The following is a 25542-nucleotide window of genomic DNA, read 5'->3' on the forward strand; positions in this document are numbered from 1 at the left end:
AGCAGATGGGATTCCATCCTGTAAAACCATTTATAGAGACATTTTCTCTTATGTGGCACCTAAAGCATTTTGTGACCCAGGGACAATTTAGCAAAGTCATCCATGTTGCAGATAGAAGACAGTTGGTTCCAGATGAGCGTATTAGTATTCACTGGAGTTGCTAAAGTGACCGAAGCCAACTTCCCACCCTGGGGATCATGGTAGAGAGACATTTACATTTATTGATTGACAGCCTTTTGGGCTAAGAACAAGTGAAGACACATTTATGGTAAAAACCACAAGAGATGGCAGGGCCTTAAAGGGGTTTGATGATAGGTATGAGATATTATTAAGGCAATACTTTACAAATGTGAGTTTGTGTCCAACTTTGAGGCATTGAATTAAGTTTGGTCTTAGAATAAGTGACAATAAAAAAACAACATGGCAGATACCTTCAACCCAAGAGAAATAATAAACTAAAGAGTTTGAGTTTCTTTATCTGAAAGGGGACAAAGTTTTTGTTTTGTTATTTATTTTATATCCAACCTCAGTTTCCCCTCCCTCCTCTCCTCTGAGCTCCATCTACTCTCCTCTGTTTCCTTTCAGAAAAGGGCCAGCTTCTATTGATACCAACCAGCCCTGGCATATTAAGTTGCAGCAATACTGGGCACTTCCTCTTCTATTAATTTTAGACAAGGCAACTCAGCAGGGAGAAGGGGTCCCAGAGGCAGGCAACAGAGTCAGAGACAGGTCCTGCTCCCACTGTTAGGAGTCTCAGAAGAAGACCAAACTACACAGTAGAAGTATTGTTTATTTGCTAGATATAATTGTCCTCTTGGAGGCTAACTGCCAAATCAGCTCACCCTTTCTAGTTCTTTCTGAACTCTAGCTGGCTGGTTCAACTCAGCTCTTCTGGCTCAAAATGCCTCTCCAAGCTGACTGATTCAAACTGGCTTCCCTTAGCTTCTCACTGAACTTCTCGGCTTGGAAAAACTGCCTTTGAATTACACACACTGACCTGCACTGACTACTCAGAACTGAACAGAACTGCACGAACTCAACTATATGCAACTGAATTGCACGCAACTGCACTTAACTGAACTACAGTGCGTTGTCTGAACTCAACTGCACTCACTGAACTGCCCTCTACCCCTGACCAACTCTGCACTGCTATTTTTTTAAAAGTTTTTCTTTACTCTTTTTTTTACATTCCAGACGTTATCTCCCTCCCAGTCCACTCATCGACTGTTCCACATCCCACACCTCCTTCCCCCATCTCCAAGAGGATGTCCTTACCCTAACCCCATTCCCAGACCTCCCCACTCCCTGGTTCTCCAAGTCTCTCAAGGGTTCAGTGCATCTTCTTTGACTGAGTCCAGACTCGGCAGTCCTCTGCTCTATATGTGTTGTGCTGCTGCCTGGTTGGTGGCTCAGCGTCTGAGAGACCCCCGGGGTCCAGTTAGTTGAGACTGCTGGTCCTCCTACAGGGTTGCCCTCCTCCTCATCTTCTTCCGGCTTTTCCCTAATTCAACCACAGAGGTCCCTGACTTTTGTCCATTGGTTGGGTGTAAGTATCTGCATCTGACTCTTTCAGCTGCTTGTTGGGCCTTTCGGAGAACAGACATAATAGGCCCCTGTTTGTAAGTACACCATAGCATCAATAATAGTATCAAGCCTTGGGGCCTCCTCCTGAGCTGGGTCCCCCTTTGGGCCTATTACTGGATCTCCTTTCCCCCAGGCTCTTCTCCATTCTTGAAACTGCAGTTCTTTCAGACAGGAACAACTCTGGGTCAGAGTTTTCAACTGTGTGATGGGCAACCCAATCCCTTTACTTGATGCCCTATCTTTCTGCTGGAGGTGGACTCTACCAGTTCCCACTGTAGGCCCCTCCCTTTGAGACCTAAGGGTCTCTCACCTCCCAGGTCTCTGGTACATTCTAGAGGGTCCCACACCTCCTACCTCCTGAGGTTGCCCTATTCTATTCTTTCTGCTGGCCTTCAGGGCTTCAGTCCTTTCCCCCCAATACCTGGTCATGTTCCCTTCTTCCCCTCCCTGTCCCCTTTTCTACCTAGGTCCCTTCCTTCCTCCTCACCTCCTGCAATTGCTTTCTTCTCCCTCTCAAGTAGGAATGAGGAATGAAGGGCCTACTTGGGCTCTTCAGTTTGTTGGCCTTCTTGAGTTCTGTGAATTTTATCCTGGATATTCTGTACTGTTTTGACTAATATCCATTTATTAGTGAGTGTATATCATGCATGTCTTTTTGGGTCTGAGTTACCTCACTCAGGATGATATTTTCTAGTTCCATCTGTTGCAGTAAAATTAAAAAGGGGATATCTTTTATCCCACACTAGATCCAGAATTGTATGGCCACATGACATGTGTTAGATATTTTCATCTCAGTTAGCAAAGCGTCTCAGCCGTTGAGCTCCATCTCATACTACACGGCTGGTGGTTACTCTCTGAGCCCAGCAACAATGTCTTTACCCATCTAATTCCCAAAACAAGTTGCCACCATGCCAGATATGCACATCCCAATTCCATGGCAGCCCAGTGTGTCCAGCCACCACACATTCTCTTGAACTCAATTAAATCTCCACATGAAAGATCACACAACACAATAACCTCTGATCCAATTGATAAGATATAATTTGCTCATCTAGACATACAAAGCACAGTACACATCCATCCCTTAAGAATATTCATAACAACCTGTAAATGTACAGAAAGATATCTTGATATCTGCCTCCATGTTCTGAGCTGTTCTCTCCTCTCCTCCAGTATTCTCCTCCTCTAAAACTTTTCTCCCTCCCATTTTTTCCTTCTTGTCCAGTGACAGGCCTTGTTCTATCCTGTACCTGCCTTCACCTGCATAATGACATCATCTTACACCATTCATTTGCCTGAAAAGCTTATGGTGTCCTCATCCTTAATTGCTAAGTAGTATTCCATTGTGTAAAAGAAACACATTTTCTGTACCCATTCTTATATTGTGGGACATCTGGGTCATTTCCAGCTTCTGGCTATTACAAATAAGGCTGCTATGAACCTAGTAGAACCTGTGCCCCATGTGGCATGGTGGGGCATCTTTTGGATATATACCTAAGAGTGGTATAGCTGGGTCTTCAGGTAGAACTATTTCCAATTTTCTGAGGAACTGCAAGATTGATTTCCAGAGTGGTTGTACAAATTTGCAATCCCACCAGCAATGGAGGAGTGTTTGTCTCTCTCCACATCCTCGCAAAAATGTACTGTCACCTGAGTTTTTGATCTTCGCCTTTCTGATCGATATAAGGTGGAATCTCAGGGTCATTTTGATTTGTATTTCCCTGATGACCAAGGACTTTGAACATTCCTTTAAGTATTCTCAGCCATTCGAGATTCTTCTATTGTGATTCCTCTGCATAGTTTTATACCCCCTTTTTTGATTGGGTGGTTTGGTTTCTTAGTGGTTACCTTCTTGAGTTCTTTATATATTTTGAATAGTAGCAGTCTGTCAGATGTGGGATTAGTGAAGTTTTTTTCCCAATCTGAAGGCTGCCGATTTGTCCTATTAGCTATGTCCTTTGCCTTACAGAAGCTTTCATGTTTCATCAGGTCCCATTTATAAATTCTTTATCTTAGGCTCTGAACCATTGGAGTTTGGTTTAGGAAACTTCTCCTTATGCCAATGAGTTTGAGGCTGTTTCTGACTTTTTCTTCTATTGGATTCAGCGTATCTGGTTCAGGTCCTTGATCCACTTAGACTTGAGCTTTGTACAAGGTGACAAATATGGATCTATTTTCATTTTTCTATACACAGACAGCCTTTTAGACCAGCACCATTTATTGAAGGTGATTTCTCTTTTCCATTGTATACGTTCAGCTTCTTTGTCAAAAATCAAGTGTCCTTACATGTGTGGTTTTATTTCTGGGTCTTCAATTCTATTCCGTTGATCAATCTGACAGTCTCTGTACCAATATCATTCAGTCTTTATCACTAATGCTCTGTAGTATAGCTTGAGGTCAGGGATGATAATTTCTTCAGAAGTTCTTTTATTATTAAGAATTGTTTTCACTATTCTGGGTTAATTTGCTTTTCCAGATGGATTTGAGAATTGTTCTTTCCATGTCTTTGCAGAATTATGTTGGGGTTTTGACAGGGACTACATTGACTCTCTAAATTGCTTTTGGTATGATAGCCATTTTTACTATGTTAATTCTTCCAATCCACGATGATGGGAAATCTCTTGATTTTCTGAGATATTCTTTGATTCCTTTCTTGAGAGATTTCAAGTTATTGTCATACAGATTGTTCACTTGTTTGGTTAGAGCCACACCAAGATATTTTATATTATTTGTGACTATTGAGAAGGCTGTTGTTTCCCTAATTTTCTTTCTCAGCTGGTTTATCATTTGTAAAAGGAAGTCTACTGATTTATTTGAGTAAATTTTATATCCAGCCACTTTAATGAAGTTGTTTATTAGCTGTAGAGTTTTCTGGTAGAATTTTGGGGGTTGTTTATGTATACTGTCATATCTGCAAATAGTGATAACTTGACTTCTTCTTTCAATTTGTATCTCCTTGACGTCCTTTTGTTGACTTATTGCTCTAGTTAGAACTTTTAAGAACTATATTGAATAGATGTAGGAAGAGTGGGCATCCTTGCCTTGTCCCTGAGTGCCTTGCTTAAGTACCTCTCCATTTAATTTGATATTGGCTGATCGTTTGCTGTAAATGGCTTTTATTATGTTTAGGTATGGGCCTTGAATTCCTGATCTTTCCTATACTTTTAGCATGAAAGGATGTTATAGTTTGTCAAATGCTTTTTCAGAATCTAAAAAGGTGATCATGTGATTTTTTTTCATTGAACTTCTTTATATACGGGATTACATTAATGGATTTTCATATATTGAACCAACCTTGCATCCCTGGGATGAAGCCTACTTGATCGTGCTGAATGATGGTTTTGATGTGTTCTTGGATTCGGTTTGTGAGAATTTTATTGAGTATTTTCATATCAATATTCATAAGCAAAATTGGTCTGAAGTTCTCTTTTTTGTAGAGTTCTTGTGTGGTTTAAGTATCAGAGGAATTGTAGTTTCATGGAATGAATTAGGCAACGTTCCTTCTGTTTCTATTTTATGGAATAGTTTGAGGAATACTGGTATTAGCTCTTCTTTGAAGGTATGATAGAATTCTGCACTAAAACCATCTGGCCCTTGGATTTCTTTGGTTGGAAGGTTTTTAATGACTTCTTCTATTTCCTTAGGAGATGTGGGCCTGTTTAGATAGTTTACCTGCTCTTGATTTAACTTTGGTATGTGGTATCTGTCTAGAAAATCATCCATTTCATCTAGATTTTCCAGTTTTGTTGAATATAGGCTTTTGTTATAGGACCTGGTGATATTTTGAATTTCCTCAGTTTCTGTTGTTATGTCTCCCTTTTTACTTCTGATTTTGTTATTTCAATACTATCTCTGGGTCCTTTAGCTATTTTGGTTAGGGGTGTATCTATCTTGTTGCTTCACTCAAAAAATCACCTTCTGGTTTTGTACATTATTTAAATAATTCTCTTTGTTTCTATTTGGTTGATTTGGCCCTGAGTTTGACTATTTCCTGCTTTCTACTCCTCTTGAGTGTGTTTGTTTCTTTTTGTTCTAGAGCTCTCAGGTATGCTGTTAAGTTGTTAGTATAGGATCTCTCCAATTTCTTTACCAGGATACTTAGTGCTATGAATTTTCCTATTGGCACTGCTTTTCCTGTCCCTTAAGGTTGATTATGCTGTGTCCTCATTTTCATTGAATTCCAGGAAGTCTTTAATTTCTTTCTTTATTTCTTTTTTTTCTTCCCTTACCAAGTTATCATTGAGTAGAGAGTTGTTCAGTTTCCATGGTTATATGGGGGTTTTGTTGATTTTGTTGTTATTGAAGACCAATCTTAAGCCATGGTGATCTGATAGAATGCATAGGAATATTTCAATCTTCTTGTATTGGTTGAGGCTTGTTTTGTGCCCAATTATATGGTCAGTTTTGGAGAAGGTACCATGAGGTGTTGAGAAGAAAGTGTATTCTTTTTTTTTAAGTGTGAAATGTTCTGTAGATATCTGTTAAATCCATCTGGTTCATAACCTCTATTAGTTTCACTGTGTTTCTGTTTAGTTTCTGTTTAGTTTCTGTTTCAATGACCTGTCCATTAATGAGAGTGGGGTGCTGAAGTCTCCTACTGTTATTGTGTGGTGTTCAATGTGTGTTTTGAGATTTAGTAAAGTTTCTTTTACAAATATGGGTGCCCTTGCATTTGGAGCATAGATGTTCAGAAATGAGACAGACTTACTTATGTACTTTCTTACTTACTTACTTACTTACTTACTTACTTACTTTATTTATTTATTTATTTATTTATTTATTTATTTATTTATTTATTTATTTATTATGAGTAGACACACCAGAAGAGGACATCAGATCCGATTACAGATGGTTGTGAGCCACCATGTGGTTGCTTGGAATTGAACTCAGGACTTCTAGAAGAACATTCAGTGCTCTTAACCACTGAGCAATCTCTCCAGGCCGAATTGAGACTTTCTTTTTATGAGTATGAAGTACCATTCCCTATCTCTTTTGATAACTTTTAGTTGAAAGTATATTTTATTGGATATTAGGATGGCAACTCCAGTTTGTTTCTTGAAACCATTTGCATGGAAGACTTTTTTCCAGCCTTTTACTCTGACATAGCATCTTTCTTTGTTATTAAGGTGTGTTTCTGGTATGCAACAAAATGATGGATGCTGTTTGTATATCTAGTCTGTCAGTTTATGTCTTTTCATAGGTGATTGGAGTCCATTAACATTGAGAGTTATTAAAGATAGACGATTGTTAGTTCCTGTTATTTTTTTTTTTTTGTAGGTGGCATTATGTGCATGTGATTCTCCTTTTGGCTTTGTTGTGAAATGACTAATATCTTATTTTACTATTTGATGTAGGTAGCCACCTTGTATTGAAGTTTTCCTTCTCGAATCCTCTGTAGGGTTAGGGTGGTAGCTAGATATTGTTTGAATTTGGTTTGTACTGGAATATTTTGGTTTCTCCATCTATGTTGATTAATAGTTTTGTTGGGTATAGTAGACTAGGCTGGCTTTTGTTTTCTCTTAGAGTCTGCATAACCCATGTACAGGTTTGTCTCATTTTTATTATCTCTGTTGAGAAATCTGTTGTAATTCTGATAGATCTGCCTTTATACATTACTTAGCCCTTTTCCCTTGCAGTTTTTAATATACTTTCCTTATTCTGTGTTTTTAGTGTTTTGATTAATATGTGATGAGAGAACTGGGTTCTGATGATTCCAAAGTATAATGGCTTCTGTTCCTTATGGTCTTGTGCTTGCCTCTCATTATCTGGTTATCCCTGGTGTTTGCTGGTCTGGGTGTCTTTCTCGGAAGCCTGCCTCTTGTGTCCCTAGCTTCCTTCAGGTGTCCTGGTAGGTCTGTAGCTCTGACTGTACCAGACTTTCTGTGGAGCCTTTAGACTGTGGGGAGTTCAAAGGGGTATGGAGGCTGTTGGCCTGTTGCCCTGGCTGTGGTGGCTCTTCTGGGAAGCTTTTTTGGAGACTTTCAGACTGTGGGGTTTCCACAGGGGCAAAGAAGCTGCTGATCTGTTGCCCTGACTGCAGTATATCTGCAAGGCATTCAGATTGTTGGGTCTTCAGAGGAACAATCAAACGGTTGCCCTGTGTGCAGTGACATACCAGGGAGGCTTTCTGACTATTGAGTAAATTGCCCTGCATGCAAAGTTGTCCTTGAGATGTTCTCAGACTGTGGTGTCAGTTGCACAGTTGCCCTGTGTGCAGTGGATCTCCTGAGATGCCTTGAGACTGGTGTCTTCAGTGAGGCTGAGAAGCTGACAATCTGCCCCAGGAGAAGGTGTGTACTGGAAAGGGCTGCACTACTCTAAAGTAACCTCTCTTTCCTGTCTGTTCTCATGAGAGTTGGGCATATTCCATCTCTGACTCATTTTATCAAATTTTTCTGATTCATCACTTCATCTGCTCCTCTATTAAATATCACGTTCAGACTTGAGTGTTTCCTTCTACAAACTCACCTTCCTTTCATTGTTTGGAATTAAAATTGTGTTCTAAGGGTATGTCTGTATTCCAGCCAGATCTCACAGACCTAGCTCTTTGAATGTGATCCCTTGCCAGATAAGCCATTTTACTGGATTAAATTTCTTCTACACTACACAAATGTAACTCATGTGCTGAGGGCTAGGTCCATACCGTGCAGACTTCCTGGTTGGTAGTTCAGTCTCTGTGAGCTGCTATGGCCTACTTTAGTTGATTCTGTGGGTTTTCTTGTGGTCAGAGTTCTGCTTCTTGATAAACTCATATTTAAATGTAAGTCATTTTTGGTGACAAGTCAAGTAACCAAAATGGACTTGAGACACATGTAAATAACATCTATTAAACTGTTATGAAATATATGTAAATAGAATCTCTACATAAAACTATTGCATTTCTAAGCAGGGTTGAACTATAAAAATTTAGACATATACAATATTTGATATCTCTACTCTGTTGGTTGAAATGTTTACTTACCTATCTGTCTTCCTGGACACTTGTCTATCTGTCTTTCATTAGTCTATAGTCTTCATGTTCACTTTATTCAAAACAGAATAGTTTTTATAGGTTAATTGTAAAGGGCAAAGTAAGGGGTTGTGTACTGCAAATTATAGCCCATTTTTATTCTCTTTTTATTTTTTATTTACTTTTTATTTTATTAATCATTCCATTTGCTTACATCTCAAATGATATCCTGTTTCCCAGTTAGCCCTCCACAACCCCCCCATGCCACATCCACCCTCCCCCACCCACTTACACCTTCCTGTCCTACTGCACCAGCATCCCCCTACACTGGAGCATAAAATCTCCAGAGGACCAAGGTCCTCCCCTCCCATTGATGTCTGGCAAGGCCATCCTCTGCTACATATATATCTGGAGCCATGGATCCCTCCCTGTACACTCCTTGGTTGGTGGCCTAGTCCCTGGGAGCACTGGGTGGTCCAGCCAGCTGACATTGTTCTTCCTATGGGGTTACAATCATCCTCCATTCCTCCAGTTCTTCCACCAGCTTCCCCACATGGGTCCTTGAGCTCAGTCTGATGGTTGGCTCCAAGCACCCACATCTGCATTGGTCAGTTGCTGGCAGAACCTCCCAAGGAGTAGTCACATGAGGTTTCTGTCAACAAGTGCCTCTTGGCAACAGCAACAGTGTCAGGGGTTGGTGTCTACAGACAGGATGGATGCAGATGGGGCTGTCCCCAGATAACCCTTCCTTCAGTCTCTGCTTCAATTTTTGTCCCTGTCTTTCCTTTGGACAGGAACATTTATTGGTTAAAAACCTTGAAATAGGTGGGTGGCCCTATTCCTTGACTGGGGGCTGTGCCTATCTACTAGAGGTGATCTCTGCAGGTTCTATCTCCCCTTCACTGTGCATTTCAGCTAACATCATCTGTGTTGGGGTCTTGGAGCCTCTAGTTTCCCTGGCATCTGGGACCCCCCCCCAGTGGCTACCCTGAGTTCCTCATCCCCCATTGCTATATATTTTTTATTCAATTTCCTGACCCTCTGTACCTGTCTCCTGTCTCCTGTCTCCTCCAGTACCCAATATTGCTCCTGTTATTTCCTCCCTCTTTTCTCTCCTTCCTAGGTCCCCTCTCCCTCTACCTCCCCTGATAATCTTGTTCTCCCCTCAATGCAGAAATGAAGCATCCACACCCTGGTCTTCCTTCGTTCTAAGCTCCATATGGTCTGGGATTGTATTGTAGGCATGTGAGATTTTAGGCTAATATCCACTTATCAGTGAATGCATGCCATGTGTGTTCTTTTGTTATTGGGTTACCTCACTCAGGATGATATTTTCAAGTTCCATCCATTTGCATGTGAATTTCATGAAGTCATTGTTTTTAATAGCTGAGTAGTACTCCATTGCGTAGATGTACCATATTTTCTGTATCCATTCTTCTGTTGAGGGGTATCTGGGTTGTTTCCAGCTTCTGGTTATTATAAATAAGGCTGTGTTTCTCTGTTTAGCTCTGTACCCCATATTTGTTTTTGTTTGTGATAAACATAGTGGAGAGCATGTGTCCTTGTTATATATTGGAGCATCTTTTGGGTATATGCTCAGTAGTGGTATAGCTAGATCTTCAGGTAGAATGATTTCCAATTTTCTCAGGAACAACCAGACTGATTTCCAAAGTGTTTTTTACCAGCTTGTAGCCCCACCAGCAGTGGAGGAGTGTTCCTGTTTTTTGTTCCTGAGTGCATAAGCCTGTTTTTCCACTGTGCTTCCTGGAATTCTTCACCTGGTGAACTTGGGGTACTTGGTGAACTTGGTGCACCTTAGTAAAGGTATTGGCATTCTTGCACATGAATGACCCAAGTATATATTTTCTCTTGTCAGCATCTTTCTCCACATACTAGCCAACATCTGCTGTCACCTGTGTTTTTTATCTTAGCCATTCTGATTGTTGTAAGGTGAAATCTCAGGGTTGTTTTGATTTGCATTTCCCTGATGACTAAGGCTGTTGAACATTTCTTTAAATGTTCTCAGCCATTTGAGATTCCTCAGTTGAGATTTCTCTGTTTAGCTCTGTACCCCATTTTTAATAGGGTTATTTGATTTTCTGGAGTCTAACTTCTTAAGTTCATTGTATATATGGGATATTATCCTTCTATCAGATGTAGGATTAGTAAAGACCTTTTCCAAATCTGTTGGTTGCTGTTTTGTCCTAATGACAGTGTCCTTTACCTTACAGAAGCTTTGCAATTTTATGAGATCTCATTTGTTGGCTCTTGATCTTAGAGTATAAGTCATTGGTGTTCTGTTCAGGAAAATTTCCCCAGTGCCCATGAGTTCAAAATTCTTTCCCACTTTTTCTTCTATTAGTTTGAGTGTATCTGGTTTTTGTGGGGGTTCTTGATCCACTTGAACTTGAGGCTTGTACAGGGTGATAAGAATGGATGATTTGCATTCTTCTATATGCTAACCTCCAGTTGAACCAGCATCATTTGTTGAAAATGCTATCTTTTTTCCATTGGATGGTTTTAGCTCCTTTGTCAAAGACCAAGTGACCATAGGTGTGTGGGTTCATTTATGGGATTTCAATTCTATTCCATTGATCTACCTGCCTGTTTCTGTACCAATACCATGCAGTTTTTATCCCTCTTGCTCTATAGTACAGCTTGAGGTCAGAGATGGTGATTCCTCCACAAGTTCTTTTATTGTTGAGATTAGTTTTTGTTATACTGGGTATTTCGTTATTCAAATGAATTTGTAAATTCCTATTTCTAACTCTATGAATAATTGAGTTGGAATTCTGATGGGGATTGCATTAAATCTATAGATTGCTTTTCGTAAGATGTATATTTTTATAACATTAATCCTGTCAATCCATGAGCATGGGAGATCTTTCAATCTTCTGAGGTCTTTTCAATTTCTTTCTTCAGGGACTTGATGTTCTTGTCATACAGAATTTGGTTAAAGTCACACCAAAATATTTTATATTATTTGTGAGTATTGTTGTTGCTTCCCTAATTTCTTTCTGAGTCCATTTATGCTTTGAGTAGAGGATGGCTACTAATTTGTTGGCGTTAACTTTATGTCCAGCCACTTTGCTGAAGTTGTTTATCAGCTATAGGAGCTTTCTGGTAGAATTTTTGGGGTCACTATGTATACTATCATATCATCTGCAAATAGTATTATGACTTCTTCCTTCCCAGTTTGTATCTCTTGGATCTCCTTTTGTTGTCTAATTGCTCTGGCTAGAACTTCAAGTTCTATATTGAATAGGTAGGGAGAGAGTGGGAAACCTTGTATTGTTCCTGATTTTAATGGTTTTAATTTGAGTTTCTCTCTATTTAGTTTGATGTTGCCTATTGGTTTGCTGTATATTATCATTATCACATGTAGGTATGGACCTTGAATTCCTGAATTCTCCAGTACATTTAACATGAAGGGGTGCTGTATTTAGTCAAAGGTTTTTTAAGTATCTAATGAGATGGTTGCATGGGTTTTTTTTCTTTGATTTTGTTTATATAGTGGATTACATTGATGAATTTCCAGATATTGAACCATTCCTGCATCCTTGGAATGAAGCCTCCTTGATCATGGTGAATGATCATTTTAATTTGTTCTTGGATTTGGTTTGCAAATTTATTGAGTATTTTTGCATCAATATTCATAAGGGAAATTAGTCTGAAGTTCTTTTTCTTTGTTGAGTCTTTTTGTGGTTTAGGTATAAATGTAACCGTCAATGTCCTCCCCACAACAGTACTGAGAACCGGGCATAGGATTGGGAGGTTTAAGAGAAAACACATGCTTAGGTCATTCGTGTTACAAGAATGCCAAAACCTTTACTAAGGTTCACAAAATATATACCCCAAGTTCACCAGGTGAAGAATTCCAGGAAGCACAGTGGAAAAACAGGCTTATGCCCTCAGGAACAAAAAAATAGGAACAAAAAATAGGAACCAACTTACCGCCCAGGTGTACCACACGGGGCAAACAGAAAGGTCAAAATATTCCTTTGTTAGGGACAAAAGGCTTCCACATGCATCAGCAAGGCTTGGCAGGGGGCAAACACTGACAGAGCCCAGGACGGTCTGACACATAACTGTGGCTTCATAGAAAAAATTGGGTAGTGTTTCTTCTGTTTCGATTTTGTGGAATAGTTTGGAGAGTATTGCTATTAGGTTTTCTTTGAAGGTCGGATAGAATTCTGCTCTAAAACCATCTGGTCCTAGGCTTTTTTTTGGTTGGGATACTTCTAATGACTGCTTCTATTTCCTTAGGGGTTAGGTTATGGGACTGTTTAGATGGCTTATTTGATCCTGATTTAACTTTGGTACATGATATCTGTCTAGAAGATCATTCATTTCATCTAGATTTTTCAGTTTTGTTGAATATAGACTTTTGCAGTAAGATCTGATGATTTTTTGAATTTCCTCAGTTTCTGTTGCTATGTCTCCATTTCATTTCTGATTTTCTTAATTTGGACACTACCTCTGTGCCCTCTAGTTAGTTTGACTAAGCATTTATCTACCTTTTTGATTTTCTTCAAGAACCAGCTCCTAGTTTTGTTGATTCTTTATATAGTTCTCTTTGTTTATACTTGGTTGATTTCAGCCTTGAATTTGATTATTTCCTGCCATCTACTCCTCTTAGGTGTATTTGCTTCTTTTTGTTCTAAAGCTTTCCGATGTGCAGTTGAGTTGCTAGTGTATGACCTCTCTAATTTCTTTATTGAAGCACTCAGGGCTTAGCACTGCTTTCATTGTGCCCCATAAGTTTGGGTATGTTCTGCCTTTGTTTTCATTAAATTCTAAAAAGTCTTTAATTTCTTTTTTTATTTCTTCCCTGACAAAATAATCATTGAGTAGATAGTGGTTCAGCTTTCATGTATATGTGGGATTTCTATTCTGTTTTTTTGTTTTGTTTTGTTTTGTTTTTTTGTTATTGAAGACCTGCCTTAATTTATGGTGGTCCAATAGCATACAAGAGATTAATTCAATGTTCTTGAATATATTGAGGTTTGTTTTGTGTCTGATATTTGATATGTTGATATTTGAGAAGGCATCATGAGGTGCTGAGAAGAAGATATATTCTTTTGTTTTAGGGTGAAATGTTTTATAGATATCTGTTCATAACTTCTATTAATTTCACTGTGTCTCTGTTTAGTTTCTGTTTCCCTGATCTGTCCATTAGTGAGAATGGGGTGTTAAAATCTCCTACTATTTTGTGTAAAGTTCAATGTATGCTTTGAGTTTCAGTAACATTTCTTTTACAAATGTGGGTGGCCTTGAATTTGGGGCATAGATGTTCAGAATTGAGAGTTAATCTTGGTAGATTTTTCCTTTGGTAAGTATGTATTGTCCTTCCTCAATTTTTTTGATAACTTTTGGTTGAAAGTCTATTATTGGACATAGAATGACTACTCCAGCTTGTTTCTTGGGACCATTTGCTTGGAAAAATTTATCCTGACTTTTACTTTGAGGTAGTGTTTGTGTTTGTCACTAAAGTGTGTTCCCGATAATCAGCAAAATGCTGGTTCCTGTTACATATCCAGCCTACTAGCCTATATCTTTTTGTTGGGGAATTGAGTACATTGATATTGAGAGATATTAAGGACCAATGATTGTTGCTTCCTGTTATTTTTGTTGTTAGAGATGGAATTATGTTTGTGTGGTTCTTTTCTTTTGGGTTTGTTGTGAAAAGATTAATTTCTTGCTTTTTCTTTGGTGTAGTTTCCCTACTTGTGTTGGACTTTTCATTAGATTATCCTCTGTAGGCCTGGATTAGTGGAAAGATATTGTTTAAATGTGGTTTTGTCTTGGAATACCTTGGTTTCTCCAACAATTGTAGTCGAGACTTTTGCTGGGTATAGTAACCTGGGCTGGCATTTTTGTTTTCTTAAGGACTGTGTGACATCTGCCCAAGATCTTCTGGCTTTCAAAGGCCTTGAGAAGTCTGGTGTAATTCTGGTAGGTTTACATTTATATGTTACTTGACCTTTCCCCCTTACTGCTTTCAATATTCTTTCTATGTTCTGTGCATTTGGTGTTTTATTATGTGATGGGAGAAATTTCTTTTCTGCTCCCATCTTTTTGGTGTTCTGTAAGCTTCTTATATGTTTATGAGCATCTCTTTCTTTAGGTTAGAAAAGTATTCTTATATAATCATGTTGAAGATATTTGCTGGCTGTTTGAGTTGGGAATCTTCACTGTCTTCCATACCTATTATTTTTAGGTTTGGTCTTTTCACTGTGTCCTGGATTTCTTGAATGTTTTGAGTTAAAAGCCTTTTGCTTTTGTATTTTACTTGACTCTTGTGTCAGTCTCTTCTATGGTATCTTCTACAGCTGAGATTCTCTTTTTTATCTCTTGTATTCTGTGGTGATGCTTGCGTTTGTGACTTCTGCTCTCTTTCCTAGGTTTTCGATGCCCTGTGTTGTCTCCCTTTGTTTTGTTTTGTTTTTTATGTTTCTATTTCCATTTTTAGATCTTGGATGGTTTTGTTCAATTCCTTCAGCAGTTTGATTGTGTTTTATTGTATTTCTTCAAAGGGTTTATGTGTTCCCTCTTTAAGGGCTTCTACTTGTTTACCTGTGTTCTCCTGTATTTCTTTAAGGGAGTTATTTGTGTCCTTCTTAACGTCTTCTTTCATCTTTGAGAATTTCAATCAGTCTTGCTTTTTCAGTGTTGTGATATCCATGGCTTGCTGTGGTGGGTGAACTGGGTTCTCATGTTGCCAAGTAGTATTGGTTTCTATTGCTTGTGTTGTTTCACTTGTTTCTCAACATCTGGCTATCTCTGGTGTTAACTGGCCTCAATGTCTCTTACTTGAGCCTGTCCCTTTTGTGAGCCTGTGATTCTGTGATTCTGTGATCCTGGATATGTCAGAACTCCTGGAGGTCACGCTGCATCTGGGTGTGGGCTGAGTGGGTGCGGAGGCTCCATTTGCAGAACAGGTGCAAATCGGAAGGAGCATGGGTCTCTGGCTGGGCCAGGTATCTGCATCCCTGGGTCCCAGAGGTCTGAGTGATGCAGGTATTGTGGCGTGGTTTGGGGTTTCACCTGTGATCCAGGATATGTCAGAACAGCTGAGGGGTCGAGCTACAGCTGGGGTGTGGGATGAGTGGGTGGGGATCAAGACCAGAGTGTCTGCTCCAAGTATAGTTGCAAACTGGAAGGATCACCAATTTCTGCCTCTTTCTTTTTTAAACCTAACATTGAGATTGCACAGATTCCTCTACAAAATATAAACATAATTATATAATTGTATTTTATTCATTTACTCTTTGTTTAGTTCATTCAATAAAAAGTACATGGCTTGTAAAAGTAGTTAATAATTATTGATAACCTTATCATGTATACTCTTATAATGACAATTTAGCTTTTGCCCCAATTATTGTTTTCCTCTGAAAAATCCCTATTTTTAATTCATGTATTGGGTGAATGCCAGATGTGTGGATGCCAGAAAGGCCAGACGAGGACACCAGATTTTCTGGAACAGTAGATACTGGTGGTTGTGAGCAAAGATCTAAATTCAGGTCCTCTGTAAGAGCAACACATACATTTAACTGCTAAGCCATCTCTCCAATCCTCATTTCCCCTTTAAAAACTATTCTCATGTTCAGTCTTTACCTAATAACAAAATTGCATCAGTATAGACATCAGAGTATCTTTTTTGTATTTCTCTCAGATGTTTTTGAAACTTTTCAATTTTTTTTCTTACCTTCTACACAGAATTCAATTTACCCTTCAAAAAGGAGACTTTCTTTAAAAATTTCTCCCTCTGTTAATTGTTTGCTAAAATCTAGAATTATTCTTGGATGTCTTCTCTCATATACATGTCTGTCTTCTGACTTAAATCCCATTGCTTTATTTTTCTCTTCTAAATGAATGTTTAAGGTATGCTATTTACTCCAGTGTCTTCATCTAAACATCTCTTCTTCTAGAACTTTCTGAACAACTTTTGCTCTTTCCCTCACCCCCCAGCTATTTACCATAGTTTATAATGGTGTCAACTTAAATCTGGTTATAAGTGGTATTTGTTTTTTTTTTTAATCTTTATTTAGTGCATTTGTGTAGTTCTGAAATTAAATCCCAGCCCTTACTCTTGGTGGGAAGCTCTCTACCACTAAGCTTCATTCTCAGTCTCCCTTGTTTTGAAAGGAGAAATATTGATGATTTTCATGGTACCCACAGTGCCTAGAAGTCCTTCATTTCACAGGCTTCATCTATTGTTTTCCTTTTCTCTTTCATTCAGCAAACAAAAGGGGAGGAACCAAATAACTATTAAAAGGGTGAAACAGAAAAGAAACTTGAGTGCTAATTTAGGAGGAATATGAAAAATTTATTTATTTTTTAACTTTGTAGATTTAGATGGCTTAAGATCTAGTAAGAAGGATGGCACACAAAGGAGATTGAAAAGGGGCAAGCAGAAGTTCTAGGAGGCACAACAGACAGTGACAATATGGTACTGAAATCATAGTATCTTCAGCTCTGGATGCCAATAGCTTCTGCCTGTGGGCTGCTAGACTCTAAATGCTGACTTACTTAAAATAAAAACTGAGGCAAGGTCTTAATATGTAACCCACGTTGGCTTTGAATTCAACCCCAAGTAGCTGGGATTACAGATTTGTGCCATTGTGTCTGGTTCCTAGTATTATTTTTAAGTAGATTACTGTTGGGACTAGTGTTGGGAAGGCCAGCTAGGAGGGTCCAAAGAAAGAGAATGCAAAGTGGAGTTCTTCAGAGAAAGAAGCAGCAGGCTGTGTACATCTAGCTTTCCTGGGTCTACCATAGATTTATCCACCTACCTATCTATTCATCTACCTATCATAATCTGTTACCTATTCATCTATATCTAACCTATATATCATCTCTCTTATTATATACAGATATCATTCATAGATATGCCATTGATTGACCTATTTATATGTTTTATTGATTTATTTATAGATTTACCCATTTATTTATCCATCCACCAATAGATTTTTCTATCCATTTACCTTACTATAGATCTATTTACATATCTATATGAAAGCTTTCCTGTATGGCTATGGAGGCTGATAGGTCTGAAATATGAAGGGCAGGATATTAGAAGGCTGGATTTGGGCAGGATCCAAAGTTGTTATCTTACTCCAAAGACAGTCTTTAAGTGTATCCTTGCTCTTCAGGTGACTAATCTCTCTTTTAAAGCCTTTAGCAGATTGGATGAGATCTAGCAACATTAAATGCCCCAATTGGTTCCACTAATTTAAGGTAATACTACCTAAAGTAAACATTAGCTGCAATAGAGATATTGGTATTTAAATAGATACCATAGCCTTAGCCAAGTAGATCAATATAAAAACATAAATAAATCTGACCTTTGGTAGAAGCAGGATCCATTTCTCAGATGTGAATGGGAAAGTGGGATTGTGCACTAACGTGGACAGTTAGGTGTAGGTAGGAGGGCAACAATGAAAAGGAAGACAGGAGAAGTCCATGCAGGCAGGAGATTGGAAGCTACAATGCCAAGAAGACATGTGGGCTGGCCAATTGGAGTTAAGAGTAGCCCAGATTAAACATGGTAAGTGGTAAGTAATAATTCAGGGTCATCAGTAGGAAAGAACATTCTAATAGCATAGAGAGAGAGAGATGCTTGCCCATCTATTGTGCTGTTTAAGGATTATTGTAAAACTGAAGGTTGTATGTGTATTCCTTTATCCAAGAACTAAATGATAAATGCAGGGTAGAAACCTGAGTCCAGGTTTAAATAATTTCTATTTAAACAGTTAGGGAGTTCCACACGGCTGGTTTTGCTGAATAAGAGGAAAGGACTAAAGGTTGAATGACGGTTGTTAGGTTGACAGAATTGGAAATGGGTCAAAGCATAAGTTCCCAAGAGCAAGCATCAGATTGCTGAGCAGAGCCTGTAACTACAATATTATGAATAATAAATTAATAAATAATTAATAATAAATAAATGAATAATTAATTAACAAATGCTCACTGCACAGCTATTTCTCGCCATCTCGGATGGTATCTCTTAAAGTGTTTGTGCAACATTTCTCCAGTTAATGACTGTGTACCCCCACCTTAATATCCTTTCCGTAGTGTTAACTGTGATGTGCTTTGAGGGGACTCTTGTTAATGTTCACCTTGAGTTTAACATTTCACATATAATAAAACTGCATGGTGCACAGGCAAGTTGGTGAATCAACTTAAGGCAAAGAAAGTTGTTGCTGAGATCGATTTCAATAATTAAACGTAATAGATATTAAATGTATACCCACTGGTGCATGGCCCAAGAATCATAAATTGTTTTGCCACCATTTGAAGGGCTCACTTGCAGAGTGTGCATCCTGACTCTGTATGTATCTAAATGAAGATAAGAAAAGTTTGGTTTCTTGATTCTCTTTTCTGCGTATCTGTCTATTTCCACGTTACATTAGCCCCAGAAAGTGCCTAGGAGGTGGCATTTATCTACAGCTTTAATTCATTGTTGTTCTTTTCCTCTTAATTATCTGGCAACTAGTATATGTTCATTTAAGGAATAAGATTTAACAAGTATATTCTTCAGAAATGGGGTCATAAGGCCACTTAAATATCTGAAGAAATTGAGTGCTTTTGTACCTGCCAAGCATGACATTTGTTCCAGAAGATCTGATACCTTTCATTTATGTTTTCATTCAGCATTTATTACTTACTATGATATGGGCTCAATCCATCTATGCTGGCTTAATTTCCTTATCTCAACAATAATTGCTATACTTATTTTACCCAGAACACAGGATTAGAAAGAGGATTAAATAAAATAATGTTATGTAACATAATCCTTAGGTTATAAAATACATGTATTAGCCAGGGTTCTAAGCAGAAATGGGAACAACTGCAGTCTGAAAATTTGCTTCTCTGTTGCTGACTTGAGGCAGGGTCATTTCTTCCTGAGGGTACCTTGGTCTTTGATTGCAAGGCCTTCAACTGGCTAGGGAGATCTACATACAGTATGGGAATAAGGGGTGAAATTACTTAAAATTTAATGGCTTAAATGACAATCACATCTTTTAAAAACACCTTCACAACAACACACAGACTAGTATTTGACCAAATAATGAGCACACAACAGATGTAATTGCCAAGTCAGGTCTGTAAAATTAACTCTTACACCACAGTGTGAAGATTAACATTCAGACTTTTGAGTGCCTAGTTTAGCCCTACTTCTGCCCTTGGAAACAAAGAGCCTCTGAGTAAATACTGAACCATCTCCATGATTCTGCTTCCTCATCTGTTAGTTGAGATACACATTGTGTTCAGAATACGATAGAACGGAATAAATGTACAGTAAATGATGACTATAATTAGACACACTTAAGGACAATTACTGTTATTTTGATTTATTGTGAGGTAGCACATGCCACAGCCCCTGTGTGGAGGTCAGAGGTCAACTTTCAGGAGGAGTCAGTCTTCTCTTCTGCCATGTCAGTCCTGAGGATCAAAGTCAGGTCATAAAACTATAGACAATTGACCTTTTTTAAGATGGTTGTTGACCCTCACTACTCAGGCTCATGGTTTACGTTATAGCTTGACAAAGAACTTAAAAGTTAGCCTCCTGTCTGTTACAGCCCATGTTGACTTCTAGGAGGTATCGTTGTTGTCAATTTGTAATATGTTTTGCCATGATCTCAGAAGGAGGTAGTTATTTTCCTGCATCCGCACATGTCAGCATTATCTAAAAGCAATTTTTTGATTAGTTCTTTTATTAATACTCCAGTGATTTTTACCATTTCAAACTCTGATTTCTTTTTCCTTTTTTTTTCAGATTTATTTGATCAACTGAGAATTTTCCTTTGGGCACATAATTGCTTATTTGATGAGTTCCCAATTCCATTAGTATAACTGCATGTGGTAGAATCTGAGTTCTTTTTTTTTTTTTTATTATTAACTTGAGTATTTCTTATATACATTTCAAGTGTTATTCCCTTTCCCGGTTTCCGGGCAAACATCCCCCTCCCCCCTCCCCTTCCTTATGGGTGTTCCCCTTCCAACCCTCCCCCCATTGCCGCCCTCCCCCCATAGACTAGTTCACTGGGGGTTCAGTCTTAGCAGGACCCAGGGCTTCCCCTTCCACTGGTGCTCTTACTAGGATATTCATTGCTACCTATGAGGTCAGAGTCCAGGGTCAGTCCATGTATAGTCTTTAGGTAGTGGCTTAGTCCCTGGAAGCTCTGGTTGCTTGGCATTGTTGTACTTTTGGGGTCTCGAGCCCCTTCAAGCTCTTCCAGTTCTTTCTCTGATTCCTTCAACAGGGGACCTATTCTCAGTTCAGTGGTTTGCTGCTGGCATTCGCCTCTGTATTTGCTGTAGAATCTGAGTTCTTAATGTCTCCACACTAGGTCTCTTTAGATAAGAATCAGTTTGGTTTAGAAAATGAAAATAAGAATTAAAAAAGAATTAAAAATTTTAAATGTTAAGTGACCTATATATTATTAAAGCTTACATGTTTCCAAGACAAAATTTGAACACAGGTTTACTAAATCACAAACAAGAAGAAGCAGTGTTACTTCTACTGATCCCAGTGAGGTGATTGCTTGCTGGGGAGGACTATGCCAGTGAGTGGATGCATACTTGGGGTAAGCAACCCATTCCACATTTGGAAACTGAATTTCATTGGCTGTTTGTATGGTTTTGAAATGGAACTCTTACTTATGCACCTCAGAAATGCCTGCAGAATCTTTTACAATAGTCACTTATTAATTTTTCTCTGGAGTTTCCTTCTGGCAAAAGAGCAATCTAGGCTTCAACTCTTCTGCCATCAAATGGAAACCTTGGAAGATATTTAAAGTATGTATAGAAAGCACATAGTGTAGACAAAGGAAACAAAAGCAGTGTATTAACTTTTAAAATCAGAATTTCATCTGTTTCTTAAAGTAATTGCTTTCTTTGAACAATTCTTTCTCTTCTTTAATTTCAATTTCAATTACCCAAAGGATGGAATATATTTACATACTGGACTCTGAAGGAGTTTGATCCTTCTTTGCAACTGTGAGAGATCTCTTCTGAGTCTTGAAGCAGCCTTTTAAACGAGAGTCTTTAGACTACTCTAAAGTTTTCTTTTAATAGTCACTTTGTATGTATTTTTAAGAAGGAAATCTACTCTGCTTCTAATTAGTACTGGTTTTCTTTACAAAGCCATTTAGACTGTTCAAAAAGGAGAATTAATATTTAAGCCCCGAGGTAATGCCTTGTAATTCCTTCTTTAGTATTGTTTGGTATTCAACTAAAAAAGATATTACTCATTACCAGCACAAACTTGTTAACATTTTTAATTCTAAGGATAATGTTAAGTGTTTGCAAAGACTTAATTTGATTTTTTTTTTGTGATGTCAGTGCTCAAAATTATACTACACCCCAATTTTTGGTTATGTAGAAGTTGTGTAAAATACCCTGAATGTTTCCAATTAGAGTATATTTCCCCTCCAATAGCAACAACCACAGTCCAACCGTTACGTGTGGGGAGGATCCGTGGGTAATTAATCCCTTTGATAAGTTATTTCTCTCCTAGCAAACTGTGCCAATTCAAACCATATTAGAGTATATTAAACTCAGATTTATTAGAAAACTGCTCTTGAATGAGCATGTTCACTGGCCTCAAGGAAGGAAGCCAGGAACGTCCCCATGGGGTGGGGAGGAAGAAAGAAAGGGTGCACACTTGCAGAGAGAAGAGAAGGAGAAGAAGGGGGGAGTGAGGGAAAAAGGAGGAAGAGAGAGAGGAAGAGTGGGAAAGGAAGAGAAAGGAGAGGGAGGGGAGAGATCAAAATGTTTACATTATATAGGGCAGAGCGTCTGGGGGAAGCCCAGACTATTAACCGAAAAGGTCTGGGTTGGAGGCAGGGTATGCCAGGTAGGGACTGAGAAATGCTGGGAGAACTCAGAGGCCTGGTCTGCTTTATCATGTAAAATATGCACCTCAGTCACTTGTCCTAAGTCAAAACCAAACACCCTTATTATAGATTGTCCTGCTGTTATTATTTTTAATGCATGAAGAATCTTAAATTTTATACAAACTGTTCCGATGATTGTATATCAAAACTATGTCATCAAATGTTTTCAGCATCAATTAGCATAAAACCCGACCCAAGCCGAACTAATAAAAAGTATTCTGACTCATGTCAAGAGGCTTCAGGAATAAAACACATTATTATAACAAAATACTGGGAAGAAACCCTGCTAATTAATGTCAAAGTCTGCCCTGACAGGATAGCTCCTCTGAGCTCAGTGCAAAATGGGGGAGCCCTTTACCAGCAATCTTCCCCTTCTTTGACCCTGTCTGGGTTACCCTACACTCATACCTTTTACCTGGGGAGGGTCAAATAGTCCTTGACAGACCTACAATTTCAACTACTCTCTCCCCCCTTACCCCCCCCCCCATTAAGAACTTGTCAGGGTCCATGATATCCCAGACTCAAACCGTATAGAAATGCAAAGTGTTTAATTCTGCAGAAGTCCAGCATGCTGGGGTCTATCATCTACAAAGATGGAGAGACCTCAATGTAAGCTTGCAGGGCCAATTTAAAGCATATAAGGGGAATTCTTGGAAGAGGTAGGTGATCTCTATATCTTTTGACTCTATCTCTAGGGACATTGCAGAACCATTGCTGGGGCTGGGGTACTGGAAACTGTTGTTAGGGAAGTCTGGAAACTGCTGCTGACCCACTGTCCTTGCCTCAGGATAGGTTTTGGGGCAACTTCTGAGGCCTGGGCTTGCCTGGGCTTGCCCAGTTCTTGGAAACAGAGATTTAGTCTGTCATGGACTCAGTCTGTCTCAAATCCACCCAGCAACTACCTGGGATTCCTAGAATGCCTATCCACATAAATGAGGCATCCATCAAACTTTAAACTCTAACCAATGATTTTCATTTGCCTTCAAAACTCCTTTCTACTCTCTAAGGTTCATATATACCCCTAGTCCACCCTGAATAAAGTCTATGTGTACAAGCCTACCCCAAATAAAGGTATCCCTCAGAGAACTGTTTCACTGAAGATTGTTGGAGAGGCCCTTCCTAAAAGAGCTGTAACAAGAAGATCTTCCTCCCTCAACTCACTCCAGCAGAACGGGATCCTGCCTTCTAGCATGACATATACCTGCATCTGGGTACATGAGTGGGAGGAAGCAGAGGGTGTGGAATCCCAGCTGGACCCCAACACAGATACCACAAAATACCATTACTGGGTATTGTAAAAACAACAGAAAATTTAATACTTGGAGTGCTGAGAAGTTCAAGATAAATGTGCCAGAAAGCTCAGCATCTGTGTGCCTTCTCATTTGCTTCCTGGGGGAAGAGGGCTGAGGGAGCTCTGGGATCTGCCTTACAGGGGCCACAGTGCCATTCATGAAGCTCTGCTGTCTTTTCCAAATCATCTTCCATAGGATCACTTTCCAGGACACTCACATTCAGGCTTAGCGTTCCACATATGGAGTAGAGAATGCCATGCACAGGAAGAACATTTATTAAAAAATATCACATATATTCTAAACCTACAGTGCAAGTCAGAGAATGTTCTTTGTCTTTCCATTCTCCCGGAGAATTTGTGAATACAGTTCTAATTGTCCATAGACCTTTTTGGTAGAAGTAGCTCTAAGCCCTCTGGAGATGGTGCTTTCTTTTGTGGTTTGAGCTCTGGACTCACTGCTGGGGTGCCACTTCTACAGTGAGGAAAACATCTGTGTGCCCTTGTTGTCGCTTAGCCTGTTCTGCTCTCTCCTCTAACAGCTCCTGAATTATTTCTATTGTATTTTTTCTGTATTTTCTGTAATTTTAGATACACAGGCAGATGTGACTGAACCATGGTCACAATAATAGAAAAGAAGGCATTTAAGAAATTCAAGAGGGGTTGGAGATTTAGCTCAGTGGTAGAGTGCCTGCCTAGCAAGCGCGAGGCCCTGGGTTCAATCCTCAGCTCCAGGGGGAAAAAAAGTTCAAGAAATCATGTGTAAGCTATGCATAAGGCTGACTTTAGAAACCCAAGATCTGGACAGATCTACAGAGCTTAGAAGGAACAATTTTGATTTAAAATTCCACTCTACTAAAACTCTTAAATCAATCTCTCTCTCTCTCTCTCTCTCTCTCTCTCTCTCTCGCTCTCGCTCTCGCTCTCGCTCTCGCTCTCGCTCTCGCTCTCGCTCTCGCTCTCGCTCTCGCTCTCGCTCTGTATATATACATACCTGCACTCATGTTTGTGTCACTTGTGGGGACCAGAAGAAGGTATTGGATACTTAAATACATTGCTTTCTCATTCTGACCCTTATTCTCTTGAAACTAGGGCTCTCCCTGAGCCTGGATCAAGTCTGACAGGCAGTAATTCCCTAACACTCTTCCTGTTTCCACCTAGCACCCCCAACTTTGGGTTTATGGGTATGTGCACTGCTATGTCTGGCTTTTTATGCGGCTTTATGATTGTGTAGCAAGTGCTCTTAACCACAAAGTCATCTCTTTAGTTCCTTAACATTTTTAATAAAGGTTCTCATATTTTTAATTTCTTCTTATCTTTGCAAATTAAGTATTGGCTTTATTCCAAATATGGGGGCAGTAGATTTGGAGGTTTTTTTAAATTATTATTCCCTATATTTTCTTTCTTTGTTTTTAATAACTAGAAGGTGTTCATTAACTGGGAAGATAAATGCTCTCCTAAGACTTTATTAAAAATATCAGTCAAAGATTCTTTTAAAGGAGGAAGTAGAACATCGACCAAGGAGACCCAGGTTTGCAATTTAATAAAGGTGAAGAGGGTTTAATATTTACATGTAGATTGCTCTGCATGATGTGAGAAAATATGATTTTCTTCTAAAAGTTGTAGTAACTATGTTCCACAGTTCATTTGTTTAGGATATCACTGCAAACTTAATTTATAGATTGGCTGTTATAGACATGTCTGCTAGGTAGAATGAAAAAGAAACATCTTTCGCAGTGAGATAACACTCATTTGATTTAATCACGCAAGTCAACATTCTATATGAGTATATCAATTTTGGGCTGAAGGGCTTAGTG

This window comes from Rattus norvegicus, chromosome 1 (genome assembly GCF_021556685.1).
Source record: "Rattus norvegicus strain SHRSP/BbbUtx chromosome 1, alternate assembly SHRSP_T2T, whole genome shotgun sequence".
In the NCBI taxonomy this organism is placed as follows: domain Eukaryota; kingdom Metazoa; phylum Chordata; class Mammalia; order Rodentia; family Muridae; genus Rattus; species Rattus norvegicus.